The sequence below is a fragment of the Glycine soja genome, chromosome 10 (genome assembly GCF_004193775.1).
Source record: "Glycine soja cultivar W05 chromosome 10, ASM419377v2, whole genome shotgun sequence".
NCBI classification, from domain to species: domain Eukaryota; kingdom Viridiplantae; phylum Streptophyta; class Magnoliopsida; order Fabales; family Fabaceae; genus Glycine; species Glycine soja.
The window spans coordinates 17,151,837-17,169,426 of NC_041011.1; the positions used below are offsets into that span (position 1 = coordinate 17,151,837).

At 46.3% G+C, this 17,590-nt stretch overlaps 1 long non-coding RNA gene across 1 annotated transcript in view; it reads right to left on the reverse strand.

Annotated features, from left to right (window-relative positions):
- Positions 1-1,921: 1,921 nt before the first annotated feature.
- The window catches only part of LOC114371998, a 20,491-nt gene continuing 4,822 nt past the window's right edge, over positions 1,922-17,590 (reverse strand). Inside the window, exons 2-3 of the long non-coding RNA XR_003658102.1 lie at positions 9,361-9,365; positions 1,922-2,022 (exon numbers count right to left, since the gene is read on the reverse strand). This is a non-coding gene — a long non-coding RNA (uncharacterized LOC114371998). The remainder of the gene's footprint in view (positions 2,023-9,360; positions 9,366-17,590) is intronic.

Genomic DNA, 17,590 nt, shown 5'->3' on the forward strand with positions numbered 1-17,590 from the left:
TTTTCTTCATATACACTCGTTGCTCACACACAAGAATTCCTTTCCACGCATCATTTACACACAAGAACCCTTCTATACACATTTTCCTTTTACATACACGTATAAATAAAACCCTTTTTCTTTTCTTTATGAACATGACTTTTATTCACAACGCTTCTTTCTTTTTATTAGGATTTTTGGTTCATTTTATTTTTAGAACGACGTTCCTAAATGAAAAACTCTACACGGTTCCGGAATTTCAACAGACACTATTGACAACAATGAAACAAGTACCGACGTAACAACTCAAACGATATGTATGTACAAGACAAAAGTCAAAACATGAAACAAACATTAGTCCCTTAGTCAAACAAAAATAAGATGATATGTAAACAGAAAAAAACAAATGGAAACAAAAAACAAAAAAGAAATATGGATCAAGGGATCTCCCAATCATGTGGCCCCGCTTCCTCCTAAGAAATCGGTCATCTCCTCGTCCTCGCGGGCCTCATCTGCCTCGTTGGGAGCCTCTGCTGGTGCCTCTCCTGCCCGGGCCTCAGGCCAATCTCCAGGCCACGCGACCTCTGCCCTGAACTGGTCCGGAGTAGGGCACGGAAAAGAAGTAAAGCCCTGGCTCTACAGGCTGAGGCTCATCTGATAAAGACAATCATGGGTCTGTACATGTGCCCGGTGGTTGGCCACTTGCTGGCGAACCAAATGCCGCAAATACTGCTCCGTATCAAACAATCCGGCTGGACCAGCCTGATGAGGTGGCGGCACGTCTGCGGCCTGCGGAGCATCCCCCTGGGCCTGTCTCTGTGTGCAATACTTCTCAATAAAAGCTCAGGTGATGGGCGGCCGAATCACCTTGCTAGGTGTGACGGGGACTCCGAACGACTGGCAGAGTCTTGTGATCAAGGCAGAAAATCCCAGGGCCCTGTTGGACTTATCCGGGTCCAGAGCGTGCCTGGTAGGCGCCATACCTGCAAATATATAGATGGCATCAGCGATTAGATGAGCCACGTGAATGCTCATCCGCGTCAGGATGGCGTACACCAGCTGACACTTCGGCAGGGGGAGGTCGGAATTATGGTCATTGGGCTGGATGTTGCTGAGCAGCAAAGTCATCTAGATCTGAGTCAGGGTGGCCATGTTGGTACGCAAGATCCACACCCGTCTCCCGGCAGCAGTCCGGGAAAAATCCTGCCCCGGTATACATAGCAAATGGGATGTCCATACTCGCACTCCTGACCCTCTTCCAGCACTAAAGGATATCCCAGAAGCTGGCCGATAGCATCTGCATCAAACGGGATCCACAGACCCCTTACCCAAGACCTCATATCTCGCACGCCCTCCTCTGTTGGCCAAGCATTGGCATAAAATTCGAGGACTATGTCTGGATCGAACTTGGCCATGGGGGTGACCAGTGATGCCCACCGCCGGCAAACTATCTCCTCCTGGAAATCGGTATACTCGTCGTCCCTGAGCTGGATGCGTCGCTCCCGGAGAAATGACCATCCCTTGATGGCCTCGAAGCGCTGTTGGTGTTCAGTGCTCCTAAAGCGGTGGCTGTCATATTCGGGAGCAGAACTGGTTCCTTCAGCCGCTTTATCCTTCCTAGATCTCTTTGAGGCAAGCTTCCTCGGGGCCATTTCCTGCGAGAACAAACATTTAGAAGTTAGTTTTACAAGATAATGCTTGTCTTAACGCAAAAAATGTCAAGCTAATCCCTCCGGTTTAGAACGAACTCATGCGCACGTTTAAAGTAACACATTTATGCACATGCGTATGTGTAGAATATCCTACTATTTATATCAACATAGAGGCCATCCAACACATCCTAATTGTCATACATATATATGCATTTGAAAAGAACACACATTCTCACGCTTAAGGCATTGCGTCAAAATTTAAACTTAACTATGTCCTAAACATTTGCTATCACAAACTACCTACACACACTTGAAATATATATACCATACAAACTTTCATTGTTTCACTCACACTTATGCATATTGGCAAGATATTTACATTATGCACATACTTACATTCTGTCATACCCTAATTTCGTCCGGGAACCTTTGCTTGATAACATGCGACCATTCTTTGGTCCTTGTGAGGTGCTTGGCATCCATCATTAGGCAATTTGTGAAATTCCAGGACATGCCGAAAAACCAAAAAAAATATTGATGCACAATCCGTAAGTTTCCGTGACACACCGGAAATCAAATGGGAGCATCGTTGCATAATTAAGTGAGGTTCCGTAACATTCCGTAAGTCAAAAAGGGGATGATTATGTAATCCGCAAGGTTCCGTAACATTACGGAAAGAAAACAAGTATCGTTACGAAATTCGTAAGTTTCCGTAACTTTACGAAAAAAGAATCACCAAAAAACAGCAGAGGGGGGTGTACTTAGTAAAAATGGGGGTGCAAATAGCACCCAGGCCCACTTGGGCCCTCTAGAATATTCCTCCAGAAGGCTGTTGCTTCTGGAGGAAGCAACCTGGCTCGCCTGGGCGAGCTGGGCGGCAACCACCTCCCCTATTTTGCTATAAATAGGGGAGGAAGTGAAGAAGAAAAGGGTTCAGCCCCTTAGGCACTTCTCTCTCTTTCGAATTTGCTTGGAAAAATTGTTTCCGTGAAGAAAATCTAAGCCGAGGCGCTTCCGGAACGTTTCCGTAACGTTTTCCGTGAGGAATTTCGCAAAGATTTCAACCGTTCTTCGACGTTCTTCATTCGTTCTTCATCGTTCTTCGATCTTCAACGGGTAAGTACCTCGAACCAAGCTTTTCGATTCATTCTATGTGCCCGTAGTGGTCCACATTGTGTTTCGTGCATTTTTATTCTCATTTTGTTTACTTTTTATACCCCCTGTTGACGTGCTTAAGCCATTTTACTTAAGTCATTTCTCGCTTAACTTAAAAATAAAATAAATTTCCACCGAACGTTTGAATTGTATTATTCATTAACTTCGGTTAAAATAAATTCCGACCGTTCGGTCGTGCCGTAACCACGTTGGAAATCAAAAAGAGGTAAAAAATAATATAATAATCAAAAAGACATCTTTTAGTAAAATAAAGCGGAAAATCAAGTGGACGTTTTCTCTTTGGGATTTCTCATTCTTAATCGAATTGATTAATAACTAAAGTGAAACTAAAGGCTAAAATCAATTCGCCTAGTCAAGCTCGTCCATAAAAAATAGGCTTTTGAAGTTTGTCCTTTCATTTCCTCACTAAGTAAAATGGATCATTTTTAAGGTCCAACGCCTTAAAATGATCACCTCTTAAAGTAAAAAAGAATCACTTGATAAGAAAGAACTACGTAGGTCTGATTTTCTCATCCCAAATTGAGGAATACGTAGGAGCAAAGGGAAACACCCTTGTCGACCACAAAAAGAGAAAATATAAAAAGGGTATAAAGGATATAAGAACATAAAAGGGAACATAAAAATCAAAGTCATGTTTGCACATTCGATTAAAGGCTGCCGTCCCTTAGGACGGACGTGTGGGGTGCTAATACCTTCCCCGTGCGTAAATACAACTCCCGAACCTTTCACTAAAAAGTTCGTAGATCGCGTCTTTTCCGGTTTTTCCGACGTTTTCCTCAAATAAACGTTGGTGGCGACTCCGCGCGTATTCCTTTCGTGGAACACGCATCCCGCGAGTCACGCGTCGCCCTCCCGCCGAAGGGTAGGTTGCGACAGTTGGCGACTCCACTAGGGACTATTTTTTAGAGAGTTAGGCCATTTAATCTTGTGCAATGTTTTATCATGACTTTCTCCTTTGTTGGTTTCCCTTTATTTGTTTTATGTTCTTGTGTATATAAACTATTTGTTGCTTTTAGTGTGTTTTAGAATGTATGCATGAGGTAAATATTTATTCATTTGATGCACACAAACACTAACACTATTTGCACACACTGTGAGTGAAAAAGGGCCCTATACCCGGGTTCATGGGAACATAAGGAGTGGAGGTGAATCTGTGATCATGCTAGGTCTCCGACTTGCTTGATTACAGTGAACCCTCATCTAGAGCTTTTCTCTTTGAAAACTTATTGTTGCTAGTAGTCCCTACTGCTGCAATATGTTCTTCGAAGGGGATGATACCTCTAGAAACCATCAAGAGAGATATAACTACCTTGGGGATTATTGCTAAAAGCCTAGTTAGTTCTCTCCCTTATAGGTCCCTTAAATAGGGGCACGAAGCAAACACGCTGCGTGCCATTTTTCACACTGCCATGCATGAGTATCATATACCCTTTTGCTTATGTTCGGTAAATATTGTCATACGGTGCACATTCCCGCATTGTGTCTTTTGCATAGGCATTGCATATGGGTTCTGTCTTGATCCCTACTGTAAACAAACCAACGGAGGGTCCGTGTCGCCTTCTTAAAAACGTGCGTTGGGGCATTTCGCTACCCCTAGACGTCGTATCTAAGAAGGGGACAAATTCCCCGGACCCCCGCATTCCTAGATTGCATCTGTGTCATATGCATTCCATCATGCATTCATCCATCCCACCCATGAGATATCGGAGTTTTGATTTGCACCAGCTTTTGTCTCACTTTAGTAAGCATGGGAACAAATCAAACCGGCAAGAGGTTCTACCAAGTCAAGGTCAAAAGCCTAGATACCACCAGCATCAAGGAATTAGGGCGGTTGATGGAACCCCTCCAAATGCAAGCCTTCCGCAAGACTTACGAAAAGATCTTAGAGTTGACCATAGCAGAGGTGTCCATAGAAGCCATTGCATCACTTACCCAATACTACGACCAGCCTTTGAGGTGCTTCACATTCGCAGACTTCCAATTAGTACCAACCATTGAAGAATTTGAGGAAATTCTAGGATGTCCTCTCGGGGGAAAAAAACCATATCTTTCCTCCGGGTATCTCCCCTCTTTGAGCAGAATTGCAACTGTGGTCAAGGATTCAGCAAGAGGTTTGGACCGCATAAAACAGACTCGGAACGGCATAGCGGGCCTACCACAGAAGTACCTAAAAGACAAGGCGAGGGGTATGGCCAATCAAGGAGACTGGGTCCCGTTTATGGATGTGTTAGCTTTGCTAATTTTTGGGGTCGTCCTCTTTCCAAACGTGGATGGTTTGGTAGACCTAGCAGCAATCGACGCTTTCCTTGCCTACCACCATAGCAAGGAAAGTCCGGTGGTAGCTGTCTTGGCAGATCTATTTGACACATTTGACCGAAGGTGCGAAAAGAGTAGCGCACGGATCATCTGTTGCTTACCCGCCCTCTGTGTTTGGTTGGTTTCGCACTTGTTCCGACAAGACACAAGACATCCATGTCCGCTCCTGAGCCATCGCTCGTGTACTGAAAAGAGGAGAATAGATTGGGACCAGCTCTTGGCCGGGATAGGAGGTAGAACAATCAGTTGGTTCCCCCGATGGAAGGAAGGAAAAGAAGGAGTCCTTTTCTCATGTGGAGGATACCCAAACATTCCGCTGGTAGGAACGAGGGGTTGTATTAACTACAATCTCGCGCTCGCTATAAGACAACTAGGGTACCCCATGAGGGGAGCACCGACGGAAGAAAGCATGTCTCCTTTCCTTGTGAGGGATCTCGGCGCACAAAGTTCCAAGACTATACAAAGAATCCATAAGGCATGGGAAACCCCGTTAAGGAAAGATCAAGAGCTTAGAGGCATTCGTAATGGCATCATTGGTGGGTACCACGAATGGCTGAAAGTTCGCATACGAGGTTTAGATTGGCTCGCCAAGTTAAAAGTCGTCAGCGAAGAGAATTTTGAAGCACCGGAAGAGGACGAAGAAGTCCAAGCTCTCAAAAGCGAGTTAGGAAAGGCAAAACTCGCCAAGGAGAAGTTCAAGTTGGCTGCTACACACGTTCGGAAGGAGTGTGCCGGGTTACGGGAAGAGAATGCAATTACCGCAAGAGCCCTTGAACAAGAGACCAAGAGAGCTCGCAAGGAAGAGTATGGCCGGAACAAATTTCGCGGAGCTCTATGGGGTAGCAATAGTGAACTCAAGTTGCGAAAGGAAGAAAGGGACCAGTCGCGAGCACATAGCATGGTTTTGAAAGAGGAGTTAGTTGCCTGTTCAAGGTCCAAAAGAAGCTTGTCTCAACGTTTATGCGAGACGGAGACCAACATGCTAGCTATCATCGCCAAGTACCAAGAAGAGTTAGGTCTAGCCGCGGCCCACGAGCATAGGATTGCGGACGAATATGCCCAAGTATACGCGGAAAAAGAGGCTAGAGGAAGGGTGATCGACTCTTTACACCAAGAGGCAACCATGTGGATGGATCGGTTTGCTCTTACCTTGAACGAGAGTCAAGAACTTCCCCGATTGTTAGCCAAGGCCAAGGCGATGGCAGACACCTACTCCGCCCCCGAAGAGATTCATGGGCTTCTCGGCTATTGTCAGCATATGATAGACTTAATGGCCCACATAATTAGAAATCGTTAGGAAACTTGTATGGTCTCTAAGACCTTGACTAGATACGACTTCCTTTTTGAAATAAAATGAGTTGGTCCCATGTTTCTACTCCAAAAAGCTTGTGCAAATCAAATCACTCCTACATTTCATCTCTAGCATGCATTTTCTTTCTTTACCCACTCCTCACGTTTGGTTTTTTAGGGAAAAACACCATAACTAAACGCGCCGCAAGGGATCCCTATCGCACCAGATCCAAATCTAGAACGATGGGTGATCAAGAGGAGACACAGGAACAGATGAAAGCCGACATGTCGGCTCTGAAAGAACAAATGGCCTCCATGATGGAGGCCATGTTAGGTATGAAGCAGCTCATAGAGAAGAACGCGGCCACTGCCGCCGCTGTCAGTTCGGCTGCCGAAGCAGACCCGACTATCTTGGCAACTACGCACCATCCTCCCTCAAACGTAGTAGGACGGGGAAGGGACACACTGGGGCACGATGGCAACCCTCACCTGGGATACAACCGAGCGGCTTACCCTTATGGATTGCCGCCCAACTATTCACCACCCGTCTTGCAAGAAGATGCGGGCCACATTGCTTCTCCCGTCCATGAAAGAGAGCCTCCTCAGCAGCCCGACGAAGTCCACAAAGACCCTCAAGATTATGCTCGGAGGGATGTCGAGTTCTATCCCCCGATCCCCGAAGGGCCGGCACCAGGCACGTTGCCTCAACCCAACATCGCAGCATCGCCAATAGTTTTGTCCATGGAAGGGCCGCCCCCGGCAACTGAAGAAAGGAGGAAGCTCGATCTCCTTGAGGAAAGATTGAGGGCTGTGGAAGGATTTGGGGACTACCCGTTTGCAGACATGACGGATCTTTGCTTAGTACCCGATGTTTTTATTCCCCCGAAGTTCAAAGTGCCGGACTTCGACAAGTATAAAGGGACGACTTGTCCCAAAAACCATCTCAAAATGTACTGCCGTAAGATGGGCGCCCATTCTAAAGATGAAAAGCTGTTGATACACTTCTTTCAGGATAGCCTGGCCGGAGCTGCGGTAGTATGGTACACTAATTTGGAAGCTTCCCGTATTCGTACTTGGAAGGATCTGATTACCGCCTTCCTAAGGCAATATCAGTACAATTCTGATATGGCTCCTGACCGTACTCAACTGCAGAATATGTTCAAGAAAGAGGGTGAAACCTTTAAAGAATATGCGCAGCGATGGAGGGATTTGGCGGCACAAGTAGCTCCTCCCATGGTTGAGAGAGAGATGATCACCATGATGGTAGACACTCTGCCAGTGTTCTACTATGAGAAGCTAGTGGGTTACATGCCGTCCAGCTTTGCGGATCTGGTGTTTGCCGGGGAAAGAATCGAGGTTGGATTGAAGAGAGGAAAGTTTGATTACGTTTCCTCCACAAACGTGAATGCCAAAAGAATCGGGGCGACAGGGGCAAAAAGGAAAGAAGGAGATGCCCATGCCGTCTCTTCAACACCCGCGTGGGTCAAACCCCAGCAAACACCTCATGGTACCCATCAGTACGCGCAACATCACCCAAGCTTCTCGGCTCATGCGGGGAACGCCTCTAGTTCAACACCCGTGCAGCCTAAGGCACCCACCCAGAGGGAAGCTCCCCAAGTTCCAACTCCGAACACGACTCGACCGGCCGGTAATTCCAACACGACAAGGAACTTCCCTCCGAGGCCATTGCCGGAATTCACCCCGCTCCCAATGACGTACGAAGATCTTCTACCATCCCTCATCGCCAATCATTTGGCCGTGGTAACTCCCGGAAGGGTCCTCGAACCCCCTTTCCCGAAGTGGTATGACCCTAATGCAACTTGCAAGTACCATGGGGGTGTCCCGGGGCATTCCGTCGAAAAATGCTTGGCCCTTAAATACAAGGTCCAACATTTAATGGATGCCGGATGGCTGACTTTCCAAGAGGATCGGCCCAATGTGAGGACCAACCCGCTCGCCAATCATGGAGGGGGAGCAGTTAATGCAGTTGAATCCGATAGGCCCCACAGGTCTAAACCTTTAAGAGATGTGGCAACCCCTAGGAGGTTTATCTTTGAGGCCCTACAAAAGGGAGGTGTAATTCCCCATAGTGGGTGTAAGGAGGATTCCTGTCTGCTACATTCCGGCGAGATGCATGACATGGAGACGTGTTTGGAAGTAGAGGAATTGTTACAGCGGATGATAGACCAAGGTCGACTAGAAGTCGGCATTGAAGGAAAAGAAGAGCAGCATATATGCATGCAATCTACAGAGGGGAGCGGTGTTGCGAAGCCCAAACCCTTGGTGATATACTTCACTAAAAGTGCAGCCTCGCAAAAGCCCGGGCACCCCTTAATGGCCAAACCTGTTCCTTTCCCATGTCAAAATAGTCACGCGGTCCCGTGGAGATATACACCTCCGGGGAAGAAGGAAGAAGAAATCCCCGCCGAGGGGAGAGGGCATAATAAGGCTTTACACGTGTCAGTTAAGTGTATGGACCATATCGTAGCCAAGGTACTCATCGATAATGGTTCCAGTTTAAACGTGATGCCTAAGAGCACTTTGGAGAAGTTACCATTCAATGTTTCCCACTTAAAACCAAGTTCAATGGTGGTTCGGGCCTTCGACGGCACTCGCCGAGAGGTTAGGGGAGAGATCGATCTCCCAGTACAAATAGGCCCTCACACCTGTCAAGTCACCTTCCAAATAATGGATATTAACCCCCCCTACAGCTGCCTGTTAGGGCGCCCGTGGATCCACTCAGTAGGAGTCGTGCCGTCTACGCTCCACCAAAAGCTGAAATTCGTAGTGGAGGGGCACTTGGTCATCGTGTCAGGCGAGGAAGATATCTTGGTAAGCTGCCCATCCTCCATGCCTTATGTGGAAGCCGCAGAAGAATCGTTAGAAACTGCTTTCCAGTCTTTTGAGGTGGTCAGCATTTCCTCCGTGGACTCCCTCTTTGGGCAACCTTGTCTGTCCGATGCAGCGGTAATGATGGCCCGAGTTATGTTTGGGAACGGTTTTGAACCCGGGATGGGTTTAGGAAAAAACAACGGCGGCATAACTAGCCTGATAAATACTCAAGGAAATCGTGGGAAGTATGGTTTAGGCTATAAGCCCACTCAGGCAGACATGAAAAGAAGCATTGCGGGAAGGAAGAACAATGGTCAAAGTTCGCGTTGGAGACAAGAAGGTGAAGGAAGCCCGCCCTGCCACATAAGTAGAAGCTTTATAAGTGCGGGTTCGGGAGACAAAGGTCAAGCGTTCGCGATATGCGAAGATGATATTCCGAGTACTTTGGATTTGGTACGACCATGCTCTCCTGATTTCCAGCTGGGAAATTGGCGAGTGGAGGAACGCCCCGGCATTTACGCAACAAGCATAATGTAAACCTTTACGGTTTTAAAAAGCTCTATAGTTGGGCCTAGGCTTTAGAGTTTTCATTTTGTTAAGGCTTTGTGTCTTTTGTTTTTGAATTTATAATACAAGGATCTTTCTTCATCTGTTCCTGGTCTCTACCCATTCTCATTCATTTGCATGTTTACTTCTTTTTCTAAAACGGCAGATTCGATGACGAGTCCCCCGAAGGTACTAATACCTGGGACCCGTCTATCAACTTCGAGCAAGAAATGAATCAAACGGAAGATGAAGGAGATAAGGATGTGGGACTTCCTTCGGAACTAGAAAGAATGGTCGCCCATGAGGACCAAGAAATGGGGCCTCATCAAGAAGAAACAGAGCTAGTAGACTTAGGAATTGGCAGTGGAAAGAGGGAAGTAAAGATAGGTACAGGCATTACCGCACCTATCCGTGAAGAATTAATAATCCTGCTAAAAGACTACCAAGACATCTTTGCTTGGTCATACCAAGATATGCCCGGTTTGAGTTCTGACATTGTGCAGCACCGATTACCTCTAAATCCCGGGTGTTCCCCGGTAAAACAAAAATTGAGGAGGATGAAGCCCGAAACATCCTTGAAGATAAAAGAAGAAGTGAAGAAGCAATTTGACGCTGGATTTCTGGCCGTCGCTCGGTATCCAGAATGGGTTGCCAACATCGTACCAGTTCCTAAAAAAGATGGGAAAGTACGAATGTGTGTAGATTATCGGGACCTGAATCGGGCCAGTCCCAAGGACAATTTTCCTTTACCACACATCGATATCCTCGTAGATAACACGGCCAATTTCGCTTTATTTTCCTTCATGGACGGTTTCTCTGGTTACAATCAGATAAAGATGGCGCCCGAGGATATGGAAAAGACTACTTTCGTCACCCTGTGGGGAACGTTCTGTTACAAGGTGATGTCCTTTGGACTCAAGAATGTCGGGGCAACTTATCAACGGGCCATGGTAGCTTTGTTCCATGATATGATGCATCAAGAGATCGAGGTCTACGTGGACGACATAATTGCTAAATCTAAATCTGAGGAAGAACACCTTGTCAACCTGCGGAAGTTGTTCGAAAGGCTTAAGAAATATCAATTAAGGTTGAACCCCGCTAAGTGTACCTTTGGGGTCAAATCAGGGAAATTGCTTGGTTTCGTTGTAAGCCAGAAAGGGATAGAGGTAGACCCCGAAAAAGTGAAGGCTATCCTTGAGATGCCGGAACCCCGTACAGAGAGGCAAGTCCGAGGTTTCCTGGGGCGTTTGAATTATATTGCCAGATTCATATCGCAGCTCACCGCCATTTGTGAGCCGTTGTTTAAACTCTTGCGCAAAAACCAAACTGATCGGTGGAATGAGGATTGCCAAGAGGCTTTTGGAAGGATCAAAAAGTGCCTAATGAATCCTCCCGTGCTTATGCCACCAGTACCTGGAAGGCCTCTCATTTTGTACATGACAGTCTTGGACGAATCAATGGGGTGTATGCTGGGGCAACATGACGAATCCGGGAAGAAAGAGCGCGCTGTTTACTACCTAAGTAAGAAGTTCACGACCTGTGAGATGAATTACTCCTTGCTCGAAAGAACGTGTTGTGCTTTAGTATGGGCGTCCCATCGCTTAAGGCAGTACATGCTGAGCCATACTACCTGGTTGATATCCAAAATGGACCCGGTTAAGTACATCTTTGAAAAGCCAGCTCTCACAGGACGAATCGCCTGGTGGCAAGTCTTGCTATCTGAGTTTGATATAGTCTACGTCACCCAAAAGGCGATAAAAGGAAGCGCTTTGGCAGATTATTTGGCTCAACAGCCTCTTAACGACTACCAGCCCATGCATCCGGAATTCCCGGATGAGGACATCATGGCCTTGTTCGAGGAAAAGTTGGACGAAGATCGGGACAAATGGACTGTATGGTTTGACGGAGCGTCAAACATTCTAGGTCATGGCGTTGGGGCAGTGTTGGTCTCTCCGGACAATCAATGTGTACCTTTCATAGCCAGGCTAGGATTCGACTGCACCAACAACATGGCCGAATATGAAGCATGTGCCCTAGCCGTCCAGGCAGCAATTGACTCCAATGTCAAACTACTCAAGGTGTACGGCGACTCGGCATTGGTAATCCATCAGCTGAGAGGGGAATGGGAAACTAGAGATCCCAAGCTGATACCCTACAAAGCCTATATCAAGGAATTGGCTAAGACCTTCGATGAGATCTCCTTCCATTATGTTCCCCGCGAGGAAAATCAAATGGCGGATGCACTTGCTACGTTGGCATCTATGTTCCAGCTAACACCGCACGGGGACCTACCCTACATTGAATTTCAGTGTCGTGGCAAACCCGCACATTGTTGCCAAGTGGAAGAGGAACGGGACGGAAAGCCTTGGTATTACGACATCAAGCGGTATGTCGTAAGCAAAGAATACCCGCCAGAGATCGCCGACAACGATAAAAGGACATTGAGGAGGTTGGCAGCCAGTTTCTTCCTGAGCGGAGGCACACTGTATAAGAGAAATCACAACATGACACTCCTGCGATGTGTGGATGCCAAGGAGGCAAATCACATGATCGAGGAAGTCCATGAGGGCTCGTTTGGAACGCACGCCAACGGGCATGCTATGGCCAGGAAGATCTTAAGAGCAGGTTATTACTGGCTTACCATGGAAAGTGATTGTTGTGTCCATGTGAGGAAGTGCCACAAATGTCAAGCATTCGCGGATAATGTCAATGCCCCACCGCATCCCCTGAATGTCATGTCCGCCCCTTGGCCTTTCTCCATGTGGGGAATAGATGTCATCGGGGCCATTGAGCCCAAGGCCTCGAATGGTCATCGCTTCATCCTCGTAGCAATAGATTATTTCACCAAGTGGGTCGAGGCGGCTTCATATACTAATGTCACGAGGAATGTGGTGGTCAGGTTCATTAAGAAGGAGATCATCTGCCGATATGGTTTGCCAAGAAAGATTATCACGGACAACGGCACCAACCTGAATAACAAGATGATGGGGGAAATGTGCGAGGAGTTTAAAATCCAGCATCACAATTCCACACCCTACCGGCCAAAGATGAATGGAGCCGTGGAAGCAGCCAATAAGAATATCAAAAAGATTATCCAAAAGATGACCGTGTCATACAAGGATTGGCACGAGATGCTCCCATTCGCGTTGCACGGTTACCGGACTTCAGTGCGAACGTCAACTGGGGCAACGCCGTTCTCATTGGTATATGGGATGGAGGCGGTGTTACCATTTGAGGTAGAAGTCCCGTCATTAAGGATCTTGGCAGAATCCGGATTAAAGGAATCAGAGTGGGCTCAAACACGCTACGATCAGCTCAACCTCATTGAGGGTAAGCGCTTAACGGCCATGAGTCATGGGCGCTTGTACCAGCAAAGAATGAAGAGCGCGTTCGACAAGAAAGTACGCTTACGCAAGTTCCATGAGGGAGACCTTGTGCTAAAGAAAATGTCCCATGCTGTCAAGGACCACCGAGGGAAATGGGCCCCGAACTACGAAGGGCCTTTTGTTGTGAAGAGGGCTTTCTCCGGAGGAGCCCTGGTGCTTACCAACATGGATGGCGAAGAGCTACCTTCACCCGTGAACTCTGATGTCGTCAAACAATATTATGCTTAGAAGCTGGGGCAATTAAGGATGTCGCTGCATGTTCTCTATCTTTATGCGTTTTCTAGATTTCCCCCCAGGGATTTCCGGTCCGTTGTATCTCTTGTTACGATCTTTCAAAGAGATGAACATGGATTTGAGGCTTTTAGTCCTCACGTTAGTTTCACACCTTGCGTTAATTTGTGATCGCCTGAGCCCTTCCGCTCAGTTCATGGGATCCCCCAAGCGCTTAATTGGAATTGAACCTGAACCAACTTTCCCTAAATTTTCTGCGTTTGAAAACATTCATGCATACGCATACGCATACGCATGTATATTGTTGTGGTAAAACAGGGGCAGGATCACCTTGGGCTACCTTCTGGAGTGAAGACAAAACATGAACGGCAGAAACCAATCAAGGTAGGGTAATGATGCGACCAAGATTGGCCATACCTGGTTGTTTATTACTTGCAGGTACTTAAGGATGAACGCAAGCGGGGATGGGGTCACGACCGACCGATCGTTGCCCTTCTCTGTGCGAAACAAGCAGGGAATGTCGCTGCAAGGCAGCCCAGTATCCTTTGTATTTTGCAGCTTTCTTTTACTATTTGTTTGTTTTAAAAAGGAAAAGAGTAATAATAAAATAAGTAATCAACGCCTAATTCTAACCTAAGTAAGTTCAAGTTAGGCAAAATGCTAATCCATGAGAAGGGAGGGGACATGGTTAATGTTCCCCTCAAAAAAAAAAAAAAAAAAAAAAGTGCAGGTTAGCTCGCCTGGGCGAGCCACCCCTGCACCAAATTATAAAAATGACGAAAGGGGGGGCGTTTTTACATTCAAAAACTTCTTTTCCCCCCTTTCAAAAGCCATACCCACGGGATTGACGAATTTGCAGCCCTAGGGTCATCCTTTTTCGCATTTTTTGATTCCGTTTTGCGCTTTTGTTCATCACCAACAAGTAAGTATTCCATCCCTAAGCTTTCTAGCTTTTCATTGGTGTATTTTGATCTCCTTTTGGTGCTCTAAATTGTGGGAGTGTGCTCAAATATATGGGGCAATTTTGATTTGTTTTCTTGCTTGATTAGGTTGAATTAGGGGTTGGTATGAGATGGCCCTAGGCCTATAATGCATTTTGAAACAATAGGACATGCCACATTGTCCCCGTTCTCTTGCTATTGATGCCTAAACGCGCGCCCACCAAGTGTTCGGTGAAATGCCTCAATGGCATTAGCGTGTGACTTTTGTAAGGAGACAACCCATGGGGTATTTTGGTTTGTGCATATTTTCTATTTTTTTGGAATATGTATTCATTCCCGAAAAAGGCTAGAGTAATTGCCCCACATATATCCTAGTCCTAGAAACTGAAATTTTATGCAAAAAAAAAAGGGGCACAAAAGGAGGTGCATATTGGGTAAAGTTACCCTTTTTTGGCCAGCAATCAGCTATGGGCCACGCTACAATATTTTCCCTATGCCTAGAGGGTTAGGAATTTTGCTCATCATAAATGTGTAGGTTTAGAATAGGTAGCAAAATACCTTTGGCAATTTACACTTTGGGTATGATAGCAAAATACTTGGATGTATGTACATATAATTTTTGGTAGTCAAAATGTCTCACAAAAAAAAAATATATACATAAATATGTTGCATGTTATGTAAAGAAGATACATTACCAAAAAATGTATACCTTTTAATTTGAATACAATTTTAGTCAGCAAAGGAAAATATACTTGAATTTGCATGCGGCTTTAGGTAGCAAAAACTTGAAAAGAGCATAAAATGTAGCACCTTATTGTGTAGATAGTTTGTGTATGTATAGGTATTAGAAATACCAAGATGTACACATGTGCAATTTTTGGTACCCCAAAATGCTTTGAGTATGCATGTATGTGAATTTAGCCAAGGAGGTGTGTGATGTAAGTAACAAATACACCTTGGAAGTACGTGTAAATAATCTAGGTAACGAAGCTGCCTTGATTGTATATGGGTGCATTTTTTTTGGTTAATAGAATGTCTTGTGCAAGAGAACGTTTGTAAGGAAATATGCGCATAAGCTTCCTCTAAATTTACATTGATGTTTGTATTTATGGGAGGAGGTTGTATGTCATTTTTGTTTTAAGAATAGTATCCCACTGGTAAAACTAACTTTCCAAATGTTTGCCTTCGCAGGAAATGGCCCTGAGGAAGCTTGCCTCAAAGAGGTCCAGGAAGGACAAGGCAGCAGAAGGAACTAGTTCCGCTCCGGAGTATGATAGTCACCGCTTTAGGAGCGCGGTACACCAGCAGCGCTTCGAAGCCATCAAGGGGTGGTCGTTTCTCCGGGAGCGACGCTTCCAGCTCAGGGACGACGAGTATACTGATTTCCAGGAGGAAATAGGGCGCCGGCGGTGGGCACCACTGGTTACTCCCATGGCCAAGTTTGATCCAGAAATAGTCCTTGAGTTTTATGCCAATGCTTGGCCAACAGAGGAGGGCGTGCGTGACATGAGATCCTGGGTTAGGGGTCAGTGGATCCCGTTCGATGCCGACGCTATCGGCCAGCTCCTGGGATATCCGTTGGTGTTAGAAGAGGGCCAGGAGTGCGAGTATGGCCAGAGGAGGAACCGGTCTGATGGGTTCGATGAGGAGGCCATCGCCCAGTTGCTATGTATACCGGGGCAGGATTTTGCCCGGACTGCTGCCGGAAGACGGGTGCGGATCATGCGCACCAACATGACCACCCTGACTCAGATATGGATGACTCTGCTGCTCAGCAACATCCTGCCCACCGATCATAATTCCGACCTCCCCATGCCGAAGTGCCAGCTGGTGTACGCCATCCTGACACGGATGAGCATCCATGTGGCTCAGTTGATCGCTGATGCCATATATATTTTTGCAGGTATGGCGCCCACTAGGCACCCTTTGGACCCAGATAAGTCCAACAGGGCCCTGGGATTCCCCGCACTGATCACAGGACTCTGCCAGTCGTTCGGAGTCCCCGTTGCACCTACCAAGGTAATTCGGCCGCCCATCACCCGGGCTTTTATTGAGAAGTACTGTACCCAGAGACAGGCTCAGGGTGATGCTCCACAGCCGCAGGCGCGCCACCACCACCCCCATCAGGCTGGCCAGGCTGGGGCATTTGACATAGAGCAGTATTTACGGCATTTGGTTCGCCAGCAGGCGGCCAACCACGAGCACATGTACGGACCCATGACTGTCTGTACCAGATGAGCCTTAGCATGCAGAGCCAGGGCTTCGCTTCTTTTTCATGCCCCTACTCCAGACCAGTTCAGGCAGAGGTAGCATGGCCCGGAAGATTGGCCCGAGGCCCAAGCAGGAGAGGCACCCCCAGAAGCTCCCGGCGATGGAGAAGAAGCCCACGAGGATGAGGAGATGGCCGATTTGGCTTGACTTCTTGGGAGGGAGTGGAGATACGTGACTGGGAGATCCCCAGATTCATTTTCTTTCATATTTCTTTTGTCATTTTTTCTATGTTATTGTTTGACTTGAGAGACTAACGTTTGTTTTTGTTGTTTCCGATTGTCATTGACAGCGCAACATTTTTGTTTAGATGTTGCGTTAGTATTTATATATCACTACTATCAATGATGTTTGAAATTCTGGAACCGTGTAGAGTTCTTCGTTTAGGACATCGTCCAAAAGTATATAGGTGAAATAAACAAAAAAAAAATCATATAAAAATAAAAATAGAAAAGGAAAGAAAATGAAATAGAAAAGAAAAGAAAGTAAAGAAAAGAGAGCAAATAAGAAAAAAGAAGAAGGCAAGTAAGGAAAAAGATGGAAAAAGAGAAAATAAGTTGTCTAGCTAAAAAACGACATGCTTTTGAAAAAGAGACGATTTCCAACTTTCTTTGAAAAAATTCATTGATCATAACAATTTTTGGAAAATGTGTCTACACCTTAGAGTGAATGCTGTTGAAATTCCCCGGACGCCCGAAATGGACTCGGATGAATGCACAAATTGATAAAAGAACATATTTGAAACATTGGGTTGATTAAAATAGAGGAAATGAATCCTGAGCCCTAGCATCACATGACCATAAAAATTTGACACTTGAGTGTCCGCATAGGTGCATGCATGACCAGTTTGCATAAAGTTTCCAAATCATCATTTTGCATTTGTGTCATGGAAATAATGTGAGGCATCCCTTTATCCTTGAGCCAAACCAAACCCCGACATGTATCATGTCTAGCCATTTACAAACCTTGAGCC